Source organism: Phragmites australis, chromosome 3 (assembly GCF_958298935.1).
Source record: "Phragmites australis chromosome 3, lpPhrAust1.1, whole genome shotgun sequence".
Taxonomy (NCBI): domain Eukaryota; kingdom Viridiplantae; phylum Streptophyta; class Magnoliopsida; order Poales; family Poaceae; genus Phragmites; species Phragmites australis.
Genome location: NC_084923.1, coordinates 32,450,694 through 32,470,562, shown reverse-complemented (window position 1 = coordinate 32,470,562; position 19,869 = coordinate 32,450,694). Strand labels below are relative to the sequence as shown.

The following is a 19,869-nucleotide window of genomic DNA, read 5'->3' as shown; positions in this document are numbered from 1 at the left end:
ATATCATATTTGATACAAAATCCAGCATCCAATTTAGGATTGTCTAAACAAAACGAAAAGACGAGGATATGCAATGTCTGACACTGAAATGACATTTAATCAATGCAGCTCCAGTTTTACGACAGACTTGCATTACTCAAATTACGTCATTTATAAACAAGGTACACACCTACGTTATAAATCATGTAAAAGCTCATGCTTCATATATGTTAATAGTATTGTTTTTTGAAATGAAGGACTAAAGGTATCACCTACCTCCCAAATACACAATAATTAAAGCCCCCGGGATCATCAAGGATCAAGAGAATGTGACCAGGAGCGATACTCGCGATGAGTAGTGAAAAAAGAAGAAGCCTACTAGAAAAGGAAACGCGAGTACTATCAGATGTCATGTTCTGGTCGTAGTTTAATGTCGACATCTCATCCTGTCCTGCCAATACAATCTGTAGTTAGTTTCCTATTAGCAATTCTGCATCGGTTGGTCATGACATCAAAACCCAAACATCTCAGGTGCCTATACAGAAAAAACACACAATTCCAATGCCACAACTATTGATTCACGAATCTCTAGGGGGGGGGGGGGGTTGAGGGAAACCGTAAGTGCAACTCCTATACGAGATATTACCAATATTGACAGACATCTGAATAGTGTGTCAACACCACCTAACATTGTCAAGTGAGGCACAATATTCATTCCATGTTTCCTCTTTTGAGGACAATGCTTATATATAGTTCAGATTGTATATTTTAATTTCAGATGGACATTCTTCTATGGGGTCCACACAACTATGTGCATCAAAAAAAAGCGATGGCATGAAAGAGAACGCTACTTAGCAATGTCTTCGGAACAAAATGAGAGTATGTTGCATAGGATCCATGAGAACAAGAAAGGAAGAAAGGGTGATGGAGAACACTCAAGCAACGCTCATGTTGGAGAAACATTCATAGACCGATCCAGAAATGCTCATGGTGCAGATGGATCCGTACGCACTGCAATGAGTACAACTACCGCAACGTCCTTTTGATGAATCCACAAGCTGGGTGGATGTCATAGCTCAAATGTATCACTCACTCAGGTCTGTTATTGAAAGTCCTAATTATGTCCAAAGCTTGTTTACAACCTTACAGGCTGATAATGGCTGCTGAGGTAACGAAACCAGATGATTTACATTGCTTCTTTGTCCTCAATATTACATAGTTAAGTTTATAATTACTTTTCCAATTGTCAGCCCACCAATCTGTTGAGGGAGCATTTGACTTGGGTATATTTGAAACAATTCATCCTCATGCTGAACTAGAAGGTAAATTGTCGTTTATTGATGCCTTTTATGTAATCAATATGTGTAGATACATTAATATTTATTAAGCCATTTCATACTATGTGTTTCATGCCACATAGCCCTTTGAGAGAGTCCAAGATTTAGCAACCGAATTTGATGATGATGAGGAAAGTAGGATCTTCAATTCACCAGGTATAATATAGTATACAATCCTTTTAGGTGGTTTTGGACTCATTGTTTGGTTCAGTATATATACAATATATTATTTTTTCACTAACTCGCTTTTCACGAGGTGTCGAGTTTGAGTCATATCGTGTGACTGGGAATGTTGTTGAAGGTAGATAGACTCATGATCCTTATGACAAAATCTACCATAAACTATCGACTATGCACCATGTGTTGAAGCATATAAGTGACTGCATATACTGTGGTGCAAAACAGTTCCAGTATGAGACCCGCATTTTGTTGCAGAATAGGGAAAGTCAAAGTGTTTATGCTAGATGTCCCTGCAGAGTTGAAATGGTTATTTATCAGTCAGGTTGATTATGATGCAAAATATTTCAGAGAACACATACGGTACTTCAATTCCCACTTCTCTTTCATAAGTCTTGGAGTTACCCTTGACAAATGAGTCAGTACTGCAGTGGGAATAGGTATATATACAGTCCGTGCGCATGGTGGTTTGTATCACCGTTTGGACTAGCTAGTGCCTGAGGTTAAAGGCCCACGCCATTTGCAACTCTATTTCTATGATACAAATGAAACATTGTCACACCGAGTACAAAGGTCTCCAGATCTTAACGTTAATCTCATTAGAAATATTCTACACATACTAGAAAACAACCCTTATGTACAGACATTCAAGAACATTGGTTCTGTTCCAAACCTAGATGAGTGTAGGATTGAACTAAACACAAGCATCACTCCGGACCAGCGAAGGTACAATGCACCCACATCTTCTCAAGTGATCGTGATCTGGATTGAAGGGAATGACCCACATAATACATTTAATATAAGTGTTATTGTGTATGGATGGGGAGACCGACCACGCTATATCAAAGCATATCATGGCTGCTATGACCCCTTGGCATATTCTTTATTTTTTCCTGGTGGGGAATCCGGATGGACTCGTTGGATGCTGTATGATGGACCACCTTTAGGTGATCAGACGAACAACATGGATGTCATCCAGGATGGGTCCTCTAAACAAGAGGAACATTCCAAAAAAAAAAGTACATGTATATGTACTTTACTTACCACTTACATTATGTATAATGAATCATCCTGGGAGTAAATAATATTTTGCATAGAGTTCAACATATTTCTTTGTATATGTAATTTGTTACCAATATACTTGTGCTCCAACCTTGATCCAGATGATAACGACAACGACAACCAGGATGAGGATTTTGTGGATAAGATATCTGAGGCAGTTGAGTCCACCAGATTTGTAAGCACATGTGAGTATTATTGTTTAAGCTACAAGTAAGGAAGAAACTTTTTAACATCTTGTTATTCGGAGGATAGCTTTTCCAACAGTGGGCTGTTGATATGTACATTAAGATCGAGTCAATGAGGCTCGATTGGTACTCTAAGCCTAAGAATTAGGTGCTCATACGTGCTGAGTTCTATCATGTATTATTTATTTTACCATTTACTTCATCTGGTCAGTGAGTGATCCGCCTTGCTCTTTTTGTATGAGCCAATTTATTGTCAATGGGGTTCTGATAGTTGGCATATTTTCTTATAAGATTTCCCTGCTCTTATTTTACACAATTCTAAAATAGTCATGTTATATAACAAACGTCTAGAATGCATAGTACGAGCTTTTAGAAGACAAAATCCTGGATTTTGAAGCCTTTCTAAATTCTTTATCTAGGTCCTTTTTTTTTATTCCTCGCTGTTACATTAACACGTAATGCTAATTCCCTTTTCACCTAATATTTTTATTGATGTTTAGATTAATATTTACTTCGTAGGGTATTGTCGATATCATTGCGACAAGAAAGTCACATGCTTCCAAGGTTGGCAAAAGAATTGTGCTTCCGTGCACCTTTCCTAGAGGTGATCGAGATATGCAGCGAAGATTCCTTGATGCTACGACGATGGTCCAACGGTTTGGAAAGCCAAATTATTTTATCACGATGACTTGCAACCCCTACTAGGAGGAGGTAGTAAGCAATGTTGAACCTGGGCAAACACCACAGGACAAGCCAGAATTGGAGGCAAGAGTATTGAGGGCAAAGCTGTGAGATATTCATGAACTTTTGGTCAAGAAGAAATACTTTGGCGAGGTTACAACATATGTTCATGTTACTGAATTCCAGAAGAGGGGTCTACCGCATGAGCACTTCTTGTTAATCATGAAGAAGGATAGGAAGTTAACAAACCCAGATGGATACGATAGGGTGATATCTGCAGAGATTCCTGATAAGGACAAATATCCTGTATTGCATGGTCTAGTAGTTAAGCACATGCTGCATGGACTGTGTGGCGTCCTCGGGAAAAACTGTTCTTGCATGGTAGATGGACATTGCCGTGTCCACTATCCTCGGTAGTTCTGCAATGGTACATAGCAAGGAAAGGACTCATATCCTATCTATAGGAGGAGGGATGATGGGCATCGAGTAAAGGTCAGAGGTGCCAAATTGGATAATAGATGGGTGGTCTCGTACAACCTAGGCTTGCTTATGCGGTATAACTACCACATAAACGTTGAAGCTTGCTCAAGCATTAAAGCAGTCAAGTACTTGTTCAAGTATGTATACAAAGGACATGATTGTGTATCATTCTCAGTTGACTCGGCAGCTAATGGGGGTGCAATAATCAATGAGATTCGCCGAAATCAGGATGCAAGGTACATATCACCACTGGAGGTTGTCCATAGGATTTTTGGATTCCCTATGTTCAGTGTCTCTCCTGCAGTTCTACAATTCCAGCTTCATTTGCCCAACATGCAGTATGTCGCATTCAAAGGACATGATAACTGGGAGGTTGTTGTAAATCATCCAACTTCTTTAAGGACCACACTAACTGAATACTTCAAGACGAACCAGGTCAATAGTTATGCATGGAATTTCTTATACAAGGAGTTCCCAAAGCACTTTCGGTGGGTTAAGGGTAGCAAGCAGTGGAAGCAAAGACAACAGAGAGGACAGATTAGAAGGATTGTTTATGCGCACCCAGCTGAAGGAGAGTGGTACTACTTGAGGGTGCTCCTCAACCATGTGAAAGGTGCAACTTCATTTGAGGGTTTGCGAAATGCTTATGGCGTGATGTACTCTACCTTTAGAGAAGTGTGCGAGAAAAGAGGTCTCGTTGAGACCGACACATCCCTTGATGATTGCATGAATGAAGCTACAACTTTCCAAATGCCTTGTGCTCTCAGAAGGCTGTTCGTGACAAATCTGGTATTTTGTGAGCCGGTAAACATCCGAGCATTGTGGGACAAGCATTTAGAGTTAATGTCCGAAGATTACTATCGTAGCCACTCCAACGTTGCAACTGAGAAAATGGTCCTTAGAGACATAAGGGATTTGGCACTATCGATACGGAAGGATCTTAGAAACTATGGCCTCCCGGAGGTGGCTGAATCAGGTGATCTACTGAAAGTGCATCTAGCCCTCTATGTGGGTTTTGGACAATTTATGACAAACAATTAAGGGACTTATGAGTTTAATGAGGTTTTGGACAGGTATTAGTCCATTTGAAGAAGTAAAATGACATTGGCGTCCCTCAAAAAGAAAAAAGAAGTGGCATATAGTTACTCAATAGATTTAATTTATTTTATTTTTGAATTTGAGTATATGTGTGCCGTACTATCAAGAGGGATGTGTTTGGATTGACTTGAAGTTGTCTCAGTGCTCAAATGACTCTTCTAGATGAGAGACACATATCACCCCATGAACACCAGAAGTTTTAAAAAATTTGTCAGGACCTGGAGTCTCCGGGTTGGCCCGAATACTCCGAGTGACCGGAGTTTCTGAGCAATACTCTGGCAAGGGGTTCTCGATCTATGGTTGGAGTTCAACCCAGAGTCTCTGGACAATACTCTGGGAGGGGGTTCTTGATCTATGGTTGGAGTTCAACCCGGAGTCTCCGGGTTAGCCCTGGCGATACTCCGGCAAAGAGTCTCAGTTAGAGCCTATAAGTTTTATCCGGAGTCTCCAGGTTGATCTAGATACTATGAATCCTGTGTTCATCCGAACCCTCCGGGTTGGGTTCTGGACAGGCTCGTGGCTGTGCGATAAGTGCCAACCCAAAGTCTCCAAGTTGACCCGGATACTCCTGGTCAGTACAAAATGTACTGTAACGACTAGTTTTTGGGGGCTAGGTATAAATGCCCCATCACCCATTCCTTCATTTGCTGCTAAACCAACTCGAGACAAAAGCATTCAAAGCTACTTTAAAAGTCCTCCCACTCCTCTATTGCATTAAATCTTTTAAGGATTTGAGAGTTGAGATTGAAAAGTGTGATTGAGTGCTAGTGAGCAAAATTCCATTGTTTGAGCACTTGAGGTCTTCATCAAGCCATCAACTCACGTTCTTTACTCTCGGAGCTTGAAGCTCCTAGACGGCTAGGCATCACCCGGTGAGCACCCAAGCTTGTGGAGTGCCTCGGGAAGTTTGTGAAGGTTATCCTCACCTCCGCAAAGAAAGAGGAAAGTTGAGTAAGCCTCGAGCTCGATCTTCGTGGTCGCTCGGTGAGGATAAGGGTTGAGGGAGACCTGGCTCTTTGTGAGCACTTCAACGGAGATGTAGGATCATTTGATCCGAACTTCAGGAAATAAATTCATGTCTCATTTTATTTCTTTGTTGTTCTAGCTATTTTTTGGCGATCTTCCCTGACCTACGTGTTTGTGTGTTTCTAGCTGTATGTGATCCTTTAAAAGGCTTCCATACATCCTTAGGAACCTGTGTTAACACATGACATCCAATAGATTTACTTATAATTTCATAACCTTCAATTTCCTATTACATCCAGACTATCCGGGCAGAACCCGGAACCTCCGGAGCCGGAGCATATAGGTTGACTCGAATTATCCGGATAGTTTAATTCACTAAAAAATTTTAAATTTCAAGAAGCGCCTATTCACCCCCCTTCTAGGCAACATTTCGTACATTCAATTGGTATTAGAGCCTAACTTCCTTAAAGGCTTCACCGCTTGGAGGATTGGAAGATATCGGTATCCAGGGAAAAGGGTCTAAAAGGTATGGGAAGTCCGAAGGATGACATTTCGACATCGGGCAACGGTAAAGGGAAGAGAGTAGCAATTGAGTTTAATTATGACAAATTAAATGCATCTAATTCCTATATATCTGTGTCATCCGGGCGTGCACTGTATTTTGATGGTACATATTATGCCGCTTGGAGACACAAGATGAAATTGCATTTAAGTTCTCTATCCAAGTATTTAGAAGATTGTTTGCATAGGTTGTGATTTGCCGAATGAAGATAAGGAGCTCACTCCCGAACAAGAGCAAAGCATCCATCGTAATGCAGAAGCCGCAAGTGTATTGCTTGGCACCTTGAGCTCCAAGGAGTTCAATAAGGTGGACGGGCTTGAGAAGGCCAAAACAATATGGGACACACTTCAAGTCTCACATAAAGGCACCATAAGCGTGAGAGAGTCTAAGATATAGTTACTTGAGGGAAAATTGGGAAGATTTGTGATGGATGATGATGAAACCTCTCAAGCAATGTATGATCACATGATGGTGTTGGTGAATAAAATTAGAGGGCTTGAAGTAAAGAGCTAGATGATCACAAGGTGATGAGAAGATTACTAGCTTTCGCACTAAGAAATCCCACCTTTGTGACTCTTATCCGAGAAAGAAGAGATTACAAGAGGCTCACACCAAGCAATGTGCTCGGAAGAATCCTTGCTCACGAGCTCATGGGGGAGGAAGCAAATGAAGTTAAAAATCTTGTCAAACAAAGCTTCACCTCCAAGAACAAGGAAGTAGCATTCAAGGCAGCCAAGAGTAAGGAAGTTGAAGAATCAAGCTCGAGTGAAGATAAGAGCTCGAAAGATGAAGAAATAGTCTTCTTTGTGAGAAAGTTCAAGAAATTCATGAAGAAGTATGGCTATAGTAAATACAAGAGAGATATGCCCAAAAGAAGAACATCCAAGAGAACTTGCTATAAGTGTGGCGAAGTTGGCCACTTTATTGCTGAGTGCCATAACAAGAAGAAGAGTAAGGACAAGGAAGAAAAGAAGAACAAACCCTTCAAGAAGGACAAGTATAAGACCCACAAGAAAAAAATACTCAGGTCAAGCCCACATTGGCGAAGAGTGGGATTCCAACTCCGACTCTGACTCCAATGATGGAGTCATCACCATCGCCATTCGCTCCTTTACACCGGTAAAGTCACTTTTTGGTAACATGAGCGACGACGATACTCCCAAGTGTCTCATGGCTAAAGGACACATGGTAAAATCACAATCTAAGCTCCTAGATAGTGATAGTGGTTGTGAAATCATGCTTAAAGGTCTTAGTAAAAATATCATGTATAAAATAAAAGAACTAATGGAAACAATAGAGTCAAGAGGAGATTCTTGAGAAGCAAGAGCACTTGCTCATCCTTAAAAAGGAGAGAAACATTGAACTCGAAGAGCTTCTTGCTAAAGAGAGGGGGAAGGTTGAGGAGTTGACCAAGCAATTAAGCTTGGCCAATGAATCCGTTACTAGTCTTGAAAGTAGGAATATTACACTTCAAAAGAATTTTAAATGTGTGAATGAATCTCATAAAACTCTTGAAGTGCAATTTGATGCTCTTAAGAATAGCACTCCCACCTCTATTGATGCAACCTTACTCTCTAGTGCTTTTACTAGTAATGGTTGCTCCCGTTGTTACAAAATTATTATAAATGCTTGTGCTATTAATGTTCAATCTTTGCAAGTATTGCAAAAGGAAAATAAGAGGCTAAATGCCTTGGTTAAGTATGGGTGCATCAAGACATACAAATCCAAAGATGCACTATACATGACCATTAAGGTCAAGGATAATAAGCAAAAGAGAGATTTTAGTTTTGACATGCATACAAGCAAGCCAAATGAGCTTGTGATGATAAATGACAAGGAGTGCATTAAGTTCATCAAGGAAAATGGAAAACTACATGCTCACACAACACAAGTCAAGCAACCCAAAGGCTATGCACCTCAAGCAACTTTTTATACATCTTATGTTTTGAAAAGGAATCACCGTGGTAAAGTGGTTACTTTATATGTTGGTACCCGTATAAAGGATCGAGTTGTCAAAAAGTGTGTGTCGGTGCCAAAAGTGCTTGTGACTAACGTGAAAGGATCCAAACAAATTTGAGTAACTAAAACAAAAGCTTAACTTATTTTATAGGCATATTCCTCTGGTGGATCAAGTTAGATACTCGATAGTGGATGTACCAATCATATAACCGAAGAGAAGAGCATATTTTCCTCATTTGAAGAAAATGGAGGACAACATGAAAATATTGTCTTTGGAGATGATGGAAAAGGAGATGTAATTGATCTAGGTAAAATTGCTATTTCCAATGATCATCCTATCTCAAATGTCTTGTTAGTTAAATTTCTTAGCTACAATTTATTGTCTGTGTCACAACTTTGTGAAATGGACTACAATTGTCTCTTTACTAATAAGGGTGTGGTGATAGTCTCTAGAAGGGAAAACTTCTCAATAGCTTTCACCGGTCGGTTGAAGGGTAAACTTTATCTCATTGATTTTTTAATGGATAAAGTGAGGCCTAAGACTTGCTTGAGTGCTAAGTCTAGCATGGGTTCGCTATGTCACCGCCGACTAACCCATGTTGGCATAAGAAATTTATCTAAACTTCTAAAGGAGGAGCACATCCTAGGACTAATAAATATTTTTTTGAGAAATATATAATTTGTAGTGCATGTCAAGTGGGCAAGCAAGTTGGAGCTCCTCACCCTGCTAAGAATGGGATGACGACCACAAGGCTATTGGAGCTTCTTCACATGGATTTGTTTGGACCGATCGCTTCATAAGTATTGACGGTAACAAATATGGTTCGGTAATTGTTGATGATTATTCTCATTTCACTTGGGTATTCTTTTTGCATGATAAAAGTGAAACACAAGTCATATTCAAGAAATTTGTTAGAAGAGCTCAAAATAAATTTGATGTGAAAATCAAAAGGGTGAGAAGCGACAATGGTAGCAAATTCAAAAATACTCTAATTGAAGAGTTTTTTGATGAAGAAAGGATCAAGCACGAGTTCTCAGCACCCTACTCCCCTAAAAAAATGAGGTTGTCGAGAGGAAGAATATGACTCTCATAGAGACAACAAGGACCATGCTTGACGAGTACAAGATTTTGGATCATTTTTGGGCGGATGCCGTTAATACCGCATGCCATGCCATCAATAGGTTATATCTCCACAAGATCTTAAAGAAGACCGCTTATGAGCTTCTCATCGGTAGCAAACCTAATATTTCATATTTTAGGGTCTTTGGTAGCAAATGCTTTATTCTAAATAAGCTCAAAGTTTGCTCCTAAAGTAGATGAAGGTTTCCTGCTTGGTTATGGATCAAATGCCTACATTTATCGCAACAAAACCACCGGTTGTGTTGAAATCGCGCGTGACATGATATTTGATGAATCTAACGGTTCTCAAGTGGAGCAAGTTGATCCTAATGTTTTAGATGAGGAAGAAATTCCAAGCAAAGCAATAAAAAATATGGTAATAGGTAAAGTCAAGCCTCAAGAGCCCCAAGAGCGACAAATCGTCAATAATGATCAAGTTCATCCATTTTCATCAACTCATGTGGAGCCACCAACATTAAGTCAAGATCTAGACCTAGTACGTGATGGCTCCAACAAATTTCTTGATAATGATGAAGTGGATGACATTCAACCCAAATCCCAAGTGCCACATCCAAGAATCCATCAAAGTATCCAAAGAGATCACCCGGTTGACAACATCCTCGGTGATATACAAAAAGGGGTAACCACTCGTTTTAGAATTGCAAATTTTTGTGAATATTACTCTTTTGTTTCCTCTTTAGAACCGTTGAAGGTGGAAGATGCACTTGGTGATCCGGATTGGGTGGTGGCCATGCAAGAAGAGTTAAATAACTTCAAAAGAAATGAAGTTTGGTCATTGGTGGAAAGACCAAATCAAAACATGATTGGCACTAAATAAGTTTTCCGCAACAAACAAGATGAGAACAGAATCATGATGAGAAACAAGGCAAGGTTGGTTGCTAAGACTTCACACAAATATAAGGTTTAGATTTTGGTGAGACTTATGCTCCCGTAGCTAAGCTTGCGTCAATTCTTATAATCCTTACCTATGCTACTCACTATGATTTCAAGCTATATCAAATGGACGTGAAGAGGGCTTTTCTTAATGGGCCAATTTCTGAATTGGTATTTATAGATCAACCACCCAGATTTGAAGATCCTAAGTATCCTCATCATGTGTATAAACTCTATAAGGTGTTCTTGGGCTTAAGCAAGTACCTAGAGCATGATATGAATACCTTAGAAATTTTCTTATCAAGAAAGGCTTTGAAATAAATGTGGTGTTGATAGTTACTATGTCATGCTCAAGATAATTATCCACCCTTTTTTCGATGGTGTCATGGCTAGGATCTATTTTGTCCATTGCAAGCTCGCCATCGCACTTTAAAATGCTAGAAATATAAGTAGTCTCTAGGATGACTTTTGCACCAGCCATATAATATAGATGCTTTTCAGCCCTTATACAATGGATATATGCACTTATAACCTGTAGTTACAAGTTATAAATTACGATTAAATTATAGGATTGTGTTATATAACTGTTTTATACAGGTGTACTTACTTCATCATTTAAGAATTCAGTCGGCTGTACAAGGAATTCAAAAATGGAACTTATCTACAAATGCATCGTTGATGTCCACAAGTATTCTATTTTCAGGTGATGATTTGATGGATTCGACAATGGCAATATCTTCTCGAGTATAAACATAATCTATAACAAAACATATGCATAGGGGACTAATATATATAGCTAAAGAGAAAGGACAACAAACGCGGTAGAAATATGTATCTTGCGGGGCAACTCTGGTTATATGCGCCTTCTTTGGTTTGTTATGCTGTGTTATAAGTTTTGGTAGTGTACAACCCAATGTGTTCTTGGTCCCTTCCAACATCTGAATATCAAGGCTTATACCAGTTGATTCTTTTTTGTCCTTAAAAGAATCCATCTGTGCCACAAATGCATGTAGAAGTTCAATTATTAAGATATAAAAAAATATTGTGCCACCGAGATTTACCAATTGAAGGGGTATCCTATGTTATAATATGGTTCAAACGAACATATCACATTCTTTTTCCAATTCCTAGGAGAATTTCTCTTTTTCTTAGACTTTCTTGATTTTAGGATTCACGTGGTGCCTTATATCTCTGAACATGCTTTTAACTACAATGCAGAATAGGTTATATGGGCTAACTGTCAGTTCCTTGCATAAAGCGGCTTAATCATATCGTTTAGTCTTGTTCGCAAACTGAACTATCATGATTCATAAAGCGGAATCAATTATCTGGTTACGAATGCATGTGGTTACGGATGCCAATTTAATTCACTTTCTATACCAGTGGAATCAATTATCTGTCTATGAATCTCACTATGATTTACATCACAACGAAAGAATACCAAATGTAATCAATCCTAGCTAACCAGTTTTTCAGAATATACTGATTAAGATTAGTAGCTGTAAGTACATCAATTTATTTACCTATTCAGACATGTTTAGTCTTGGCTTTGGCTAGTTGGTTTTTTCGGACTTGCAGTCACACATGTTCATGTGCTAACTGGCTATTGATGAAGCCTATAAGGACGTGCGGCTGCGCTCATGCCTTGCTTCTTACAGTCTTGCAGTTGGAGAGCAGTCGGCGATGCGATCTGGGTGGTCGGCGGCGGCACGAGCGCGACGTGATCACACGATCTGGCAACATGGCGGCGGGTGGTAGGATGTTTTGTGGCTGATGGGTTGCTAGGTTGCGTGGATGCTTTTATAGCTTTGGGCCTAACAAATCGGCGTGGATTCTTTAAGCTTTTAGCCCAATGTTTCCCCCCCCCTCCTGAGCCCATCACCTCCTCCTCCTCCTCGCAGCTCCTTGCCTTCGTCTCTTGCCTCCATGAACTCAACTCTCCGCTCCTCGCCTCCAGGCTCGCCAAGCTCCTCATGATCTCTTCCTCCCGCCACCAAGATTGCATCCGCTAAGCGTGACTTTGGCGTCCCGGACGACTTCCTGGTCTTGTTGGTCCTGAGGTACCTTGACCTCTTCCGCCTCGTTGGCGACCCCGGGCCTAATGCATTCAGGAACACGTTCCTTGAGCTGGTATTTTGTGACGACCAGCTGGCCATGTCAGTGACCAAATTGAGGGCTGATACGGAGGCCGATGTTGTTGGCATTTGGCCAAGGCCGAACTTTGCTGTTAAATTGCGGCTTCATGTTCATGGTCACATCACAAGGACCCTCCCTGTCTCCGTTTTGGTTCCTCAGGACTCTTCACTTATCTCTCCTTTTATTCTTTGGATTAGATTTTTGTTCAAAGATTAGGTTGGAATTTGTATTTATAGATAGGGAAGGAACGAATAAGAGCTGCTGCAGATTTGATGAATCATGATAGTTCAGGAAACAAAGGCATGTTTCATGAATCATGATAGGCCACGTAGCTAAAGACATGAATGCACGGTCAACAATTTTCTTTCCTTTTGTTTTGCAACTGTGTTTACAGGAATACTATGATCCAAACCGTTAAATGTTGGAGTTAGGCTTCGCTCCTGCAGAGGAATGAGTTGGATGAAGTAAAATTGAAATCACTGAGGTGAGGATACTTTTCAAAGATCCTTTCCAATAGTTAATCATAAGCAGTTCTCATAGTTAATATGTGTTTTTTTCTTATACATTCATACGTTTCTGGCTTACTGTTGCATATCTGTTTACAAAACCGTCCCAAATTGTGAACCTTGTCGACCTCTCCAAAGATCACCAATTGAAGGCTTCTATCTGGCTGGCGATTACACGAAGCAGAAATACTTGGCTTCCATGTAGGGTGCAGTTTTATCCGGAAAACTTGGAGAAACCCTATCGAATTGTCCTTGGGAACTATGGCGATTTAGGGTGCAATTCGAGTATAGAACTCCTTGTATAGTGTATATCCATGTTTTGGTGGAATAGATTTAGCATGCAAGTTAAATCAGCCAGAGAAAACACTTTAGAACTCAACTCGGCTAGAACCCGGATAGTTCGGATCAACTCGGAGTGTTCGGCCCAATTCGGAGTTTCCGGACTTGACTCGGAGGGTCTGGATAAATATCCAAGAGCCCCACTCGGAGCCTCACTCGGAGTGTTCAGCCCAATCCGAGATATCCGGACTCACTCGAAGATTCTGAGTTATTTCAAAATGGCTAACCGAGAGCCCTCACCCGAAGGTTCCAGAACCCGAATACTCTGAGTTCAACCCAGGGTCTTTGGTCTCCTTTTCCTTTTCCTGTGTTGTTTAGATCGTAAGTTTCGTTATTCCAGCGTATGTTGTACACTTTTAGATTGTTGTTATGCATATTGTAGCATACATTATGTATTTCATTCATGCTCATCATTGCACATATTTTTCTTTAGTGAATAAAGCCCAAGCGTGTCGCGATCATGGTTGAAGGAACGCTAATCTACCCGAGTTTTGCGAGTGTTGCATGGGTAGCATAAGGCAAACCCCAGCGTAGCAAGGCAAGCATCTAAGCATATTTCTCCTAATACTTTGGATCTCGTATGATATGATGTGATAAATATGCTTTATATATGTTATGCATGAGTTCGAGTCGATGTTGGGTTATGATGGGTAGAACCTATGTTGATGCACTAATTCCCTTATCTTGAATCATTGTTGATCCGTATCTTTATAGCCTTGGTTTAATATGATGTTGTCTAACTTAAAATATTATTCGTGATGCTTAGTAAGTGCTTAGGTCCTCGGTAGAAGTCGAGCAGTGAAATGTTTCATCGTTCGCGAGCATAGGTGTCGGAGGGTGAACTCCTCAAGCGGGATCCGGAGGGACCCCTTTGAGATTCGGCCGGGGGGATAATTCTGAATCCGCTTCGTAGGTGAAATAAATGGGAGTAAATGAGATACAGGTGGAGGTGGAATGATCGGATGCAGGAAAGGACTAAATGCTCAGGGGATTTTTAGACAGGTTCGGGCTGCACTGAGCGTAACACCCTACTCCTGAGTGTATGCTATAAATGCTCTGAGAATGTTTCTCTGAGGATCTGCGGTGTTACAAGAATATTTGTCTAAGTCTAGAGCTTCATGCTCCTTGTTTTTCGGGACTCGTCGATGTGTTCCGTGCTTCGGTCTGTGTAGGACTTGATCTCCTCTGGCCGTTGGTTCTTCTGAAGCTCTCATTCGTTCTCCGGGGAGCCTGCCCCGCTTATATACCCGCTGGGGCAGTAGCGTGCCCACAAAGGATAGTGCGAGTCCCAAGGCACCATAAATGGAAAGCAACCATCATGGGCTGTCGCGCGAGATGACGGGGAGGGTTGAAAACGCGCCCCCGTCTGGTCTTGTTCGTCATCATTCGGCTTTTCGGCGAGTGCCCTGGGGAGGGCCCACTGGGTAGCCACTGAGCAGCCCCGCATGCCCGCACGGTCAGAGCAGGCTTGACACAGCAGGGCGGCAGGCGGTGTGCCTCGGGCTCTGCGACATTATCCCGAGGCGCGGTGGATGACGCGCGATGGGACCCGTGCATTAAATGTCCCCACGCCTCCCTACCAGGCCGTGGCAGGGACTGACAGCAGGTGTGGGGGGAGTGGTTGGAAGTGAAAGGCCACGCGCCCTCTTAAATGCCACACCGGGCCTCTCACCAGTTGACACCTCATCGCTGAGCCCTTGTGGGGACCACCGGCGAAGGACTTCTCAGGCCCTCGGGGACTGTGAGTGCTCGGGGGCTACTGTTTGCAGCCTCGAGCACTCTCTCCCGGATATGCCCTCTCTTGGTCCTCGGGGAACCAAGTGACCGGGATCCACTGTTCACGGCCCCGAGCACTCTCTCCCGGAACTGACTGTTTGGGTCCTCGGGAAACTGAGTGCTCAGGGGCCACTGTTCGCGGCCCCGAGCACTCTCTCCCGGAACTGACTGCTCTTGGGTCTTCGAGGGACTAGGGTGCTCGGGGGCCACTGTTCACAGCCCCAAGCACTCTCTCCCAGAAATTGGCTTTTCTTATTATCGGAGAACTTGGGTGCTCGGGGACCACTGTGCATGGCTCCGAGCACCCTCTTCCCGGTACTTGGCCTTCTCGGGTCATCAGGGAACTCGGGTACTCGGGGACCACTGTTCATGGCCCCGAGCACCCTCTCCCGGAACTTGGTCTTCTCAGACCTCGGGGAGATAACCCCTAAGGGAGGGCGTCATGTGGCACTCTGCTGTTCTGGCCTCGGGACTCGGGGACCCCCGGTTCTTGTGTCACCGACAATAGGCCTTAATTACTTGTACAATGATCATAATGATGGGTTGATGGTGTCGGTTGGATGAGTGGGGTAGATGAGGTGAGATGTGGGCAGTCTTAGGGGTGTTTGTCCTGTCTGGATGTGGAGTTCCCTTAAGTAGGTCAGGAGAGGGACCCGGACACCATAGACCGCTTGTATCGTTTAAGCACCGATCGTTGTTGCAGTTGGTATTAGCACTTTCCATGCTTATTACCTTTGTAGCTGTGACTTTTTGGCGTGCGGGTCGATGGTGTCGGGTATGAGGTCGGTTGGGGTATCCAGTTTGCTCCATGAATAGTTTTGGATGACCTCCACACCTATCGACGCATGTTCAAATGGTCAGGGCTTATTGAAAAAGGTTGATATGAGTACTCCCTTGTATGGACCTGTGTGGTCATGCAAGTCATATGGTCCTCAAGTCGTGTAGGTAAAGGAGTACCCCCTGCAGGGTGTAAAAATATTTTGAAATATCGCGCTCTCGGTCATGAGCATACTTTTGTCCATTTACAGCAATCGTAGAGTTACAAATGTGGTTTGGTATGATTAAGATGTTGAGATGGTTCGTTATAGATGTTACTACTATGGTTCCTTTTACATTATGTTCAGTTGATGTTTATGTGTTAGTTTGTTACTTTGGTCAAGCATAGATGCTCACACATGTTTATGTCAAATTTGCTTTCGCATATGAATTTACTTAACCATGTGGTCGTATTCTTGCTAACATCCCAATGCAAAATCCTTGGAGTCAGGCTATTTATAAGTACATATTATGGATTAAGTCTTGCGAGTACATTCGTACTCAGCTGCTCTACAGGTTTTGCAGGTGAGGAGTTGGTTTTTTGCTACTTCACGCCCGCCAATACGAGTTGTGGGAATGAGTAGTGCATCCTACTCTTCGTGGTTGCCCGTTCGGGGGTGAAGCCTAAGGGCATATGGTTTCACCCATCTTGATACTAGTATGCTTAGGGTTTGTTACTTTGCTCTCTTCAATGATGCTTGATCTCTCTTAAGAGAGTGCTTACTTACTTATTTTATCAAAGTTGATTTTTTGTTGCAACTATGTGAACTATGTGGTGGTACTTGGTGGTATGTGTGTCTTGAATGGTGGGATGGGTTTTGTGAAAACTACGAAAACATGTTTTGGCAGGGGTGAGTAAGGTAGTCCTCGGGGTGGATGCCTTTTGGGTGGAGGGGGACTAGCCTACCTATGTGGTATTCGCTGCCTATAGAAGATACTTGCCCTAGTCGTTTTAAGGACCAAATCATCGTGCCATCATACTAAGCCACACTTGTGCAACCACATGCTCTGATTATGGTAAAGAGCTTGTCTCTCATTTACCTAACCGAAGGTCCACCTAGGAAGGCTAAGAGCAACGGGAGACCAGGAGCAGACTCAAGGCTTTGTGATACTTGAGGTTTGGCTAGAGACTTCATAATGAGATGAAACTACATGAAAGTCATGGGCCCCTAGGGCGTCCCTTCGGTGGATTCTAGTAAAGGTTGAGTGTTGGGACTTGTTATGTTTCACTCCACCGCAGGCTATAAATGGAGGTTGAGCATAGCTTGTGGGTCAAGTGTGTAACCTCTGCAGAATGTTAATCTATTCGAATAGTTTTGTCCACGGTCATGGACATGCAAAGCTTTGGCCACACCTTGGTTAGTTTTTGGGGATGTGTGTGTAATCCTTAATGTGTTAGTGTGTGGGTTGTATGCCTATGTTTTCAAAGACTACATGCTATGTTCGATAGCCTGGTTGGATCTGTGTGACCACTAGTTTTAAAGATGGGAACTGCAGAGACTGGTAGCTTCTCCTGGTCCAAAAAAACCCCTATATGACTTACAAAACTTGGGTAATTTAACACTATTTTAATTTATGTGCCACACCTAATTCAAATGCATAAACCTACTTTGTGCTCAAAAGCTATGTCATATGGCCTTATACCTTGATTATATCCTTTAAATATCTATTAAACCCTTTGAGTAGTGTTAGGGCTTGCTGAGTACCTTCTGTACTCATCCTTGCTGCTTTCAGATGAAGAGCTAGAATATAACTCCGCCCATGACGCTGCTGAAGATTAAAAGACTAAGGTTGCGTCTGCACCCAAGTTGCCTATAGGTGATAGGTTATAACATTTCCTTCTGCTGTTTAGTTTTCTCTTCTTGCCTGTCAGCCACTGTTGTAATGTATCTTAGGTATGAGTCCTTGTTAATCTAAATCTCTACAGAGATATTGTAATCAAATGTATGATTTGACGTCATTCTATTGTAATCTATGCGTATTCGTTACTAATCCAGGAACCCAAACTTGGGGTCTCATAGAGTAGTATTAGAGCCATACTTTGCTATAGGACGAGACCTTACGTTTGCCTATAAGATATAGCTATATTTTACACTCTGCAGATATTATACACTTTACCCACAAGACATGTTATTAATATTTACTGAGCATCCATTGGTTGAAGAAAACTCTTATACACTTTCGAGGTGTGCACTAGGAATCGATTGCAAAGCCTTTACAAAGCCCATCTCAACATGTGCATACCCGCTAAGGTTTCACCACCGCGTGAATACACCTCAATAACGGAGGCCCCCTCTTGCATCTTACGGATCCTAGAAAGTACACCCTTCCATTTTGTACAACTAAATGGTCTACACCATGTTGGGTCTTCAAAGTTTTGATCCTAAAGTCCTTCTAGCTTATCCAGAACGTTGACGTCTACTCACAAAAATAAGCAAAAGGGCAATCAATAAACACCAAGATCCAAAAAGAACCAAATAGCATAAAAAATCAACATCACTCAACATATTAGGTTTTTTTGAAAATTTTAGCGAAAGGAAGTATCAAATCAAAACTACAGTTTACAAGTTACAACTTCTAGAAGATTAAAAACATGATAAAAACATTAACTTCAGATAAGATTATGTGATTAGGATTTTTTTTTGGAATTTTCTAAGATTTTTCTAGAATTTATTAGCATTTAGTTAAATTATTTAACCATATAAAAGCATTAAACATAATTAATAAACATTATTAAAACTATTATCAAATTAATCCTATTTATAAGATTTATTTTTTACTAGAAACATATTTATCACGTATTTATTCTATTTATGATGTCATCATAGGAAACAAATAAAAAAAGAAAAGCAGACTGTGCATGCTGATTAGGCTGTCATGTGGCTGACACACAAGCACAGAGGTTGAGGTGATTGCTGATTTGGATAGTTGACGGGCTTCGATGACTGGGCAGGACATGTAGCGTTGATGCAACATGCTGACTAGGTTAGGGTTTATTTAAATCCAGCATGTTCATCTAGAACAAACAACCACCCCTCCAAGGTCATCATCACCAAGCGGAGGCTTGACGAGTACTGCAAGCAACCACATCCATTGGCGATAACAACAACCGTGGTGGCCAGCATCCTCTGTGCAGCTTCCATGCCATCAACACTGCTACCGCATCTAGAGAGAGGAACATGAGAAGCAGGTTGGTGTAAATCTACTAGCCTTGTGAAGTTTGAGTTTAGCATCCTCATGTCCACTAGGATGAATGTAGCGGCAACCTCTTATATTAGATTTTGATATTCTCTAATAGAGATGAGGTGCTATTATCCCAACTACTAGTCTAGCTTAGAGTTGAGTTTAATGATTGGGCCAAGTCTTCTTATAACCCGTGTTGAATCTTGTACTATTCCCATCATATTGAATGGATGATTTCCAATTTACTTTAATCATGTAAACTTATTACTACCTTTGTTATTAAATAGATGTCGTTTTAGAAATTTGATTTTGTTCTTAAATATATGTCGTTTTAGGTTTTCAAGGTGGTATTTTACTATAGTGCTCATATTAAAGGCTATTAAAAAGTAGAGTTTCAATTTAATGAGTGTGGTGCATTGGTGGCTTATATGTCATTGATTGAATATTGGAGAAATTGAGAGAGATAAACATGTTATGTATGAAAGAATTTATTGCAACCTTATTCTGTATGCTGAAGGCTAAAACGACATCTAAAAGAGAACGGAAGTAGTACATGAGTAGTATTTCCTTAGTTGACAAGATCACGAGTAGGAGTTCTCATCAGCCAGGATTC

At 41.4% G+C, this 19,869-nt stretch overlaps 1 long non-coding RNA gene across 1 annotated transcript; it reads left to right on the top strand.

The window, feature by feature from the left end:
• Positions 1–788: 788 nt before the first annotated feature.
• Positions 789–1,553, top strand: LOC133911144 (uncharacterized). Its single transcript, XR_009908605.1, has 2 exons — positions 789–1,147; positions 1,230–1,553. It is a non-coding gene; the product is annotated as an uncharacterized LOC133911144 (long non-coding RNA).
• Positions 1,554–19,869: the final 18,316 nt, after the last annotated feature.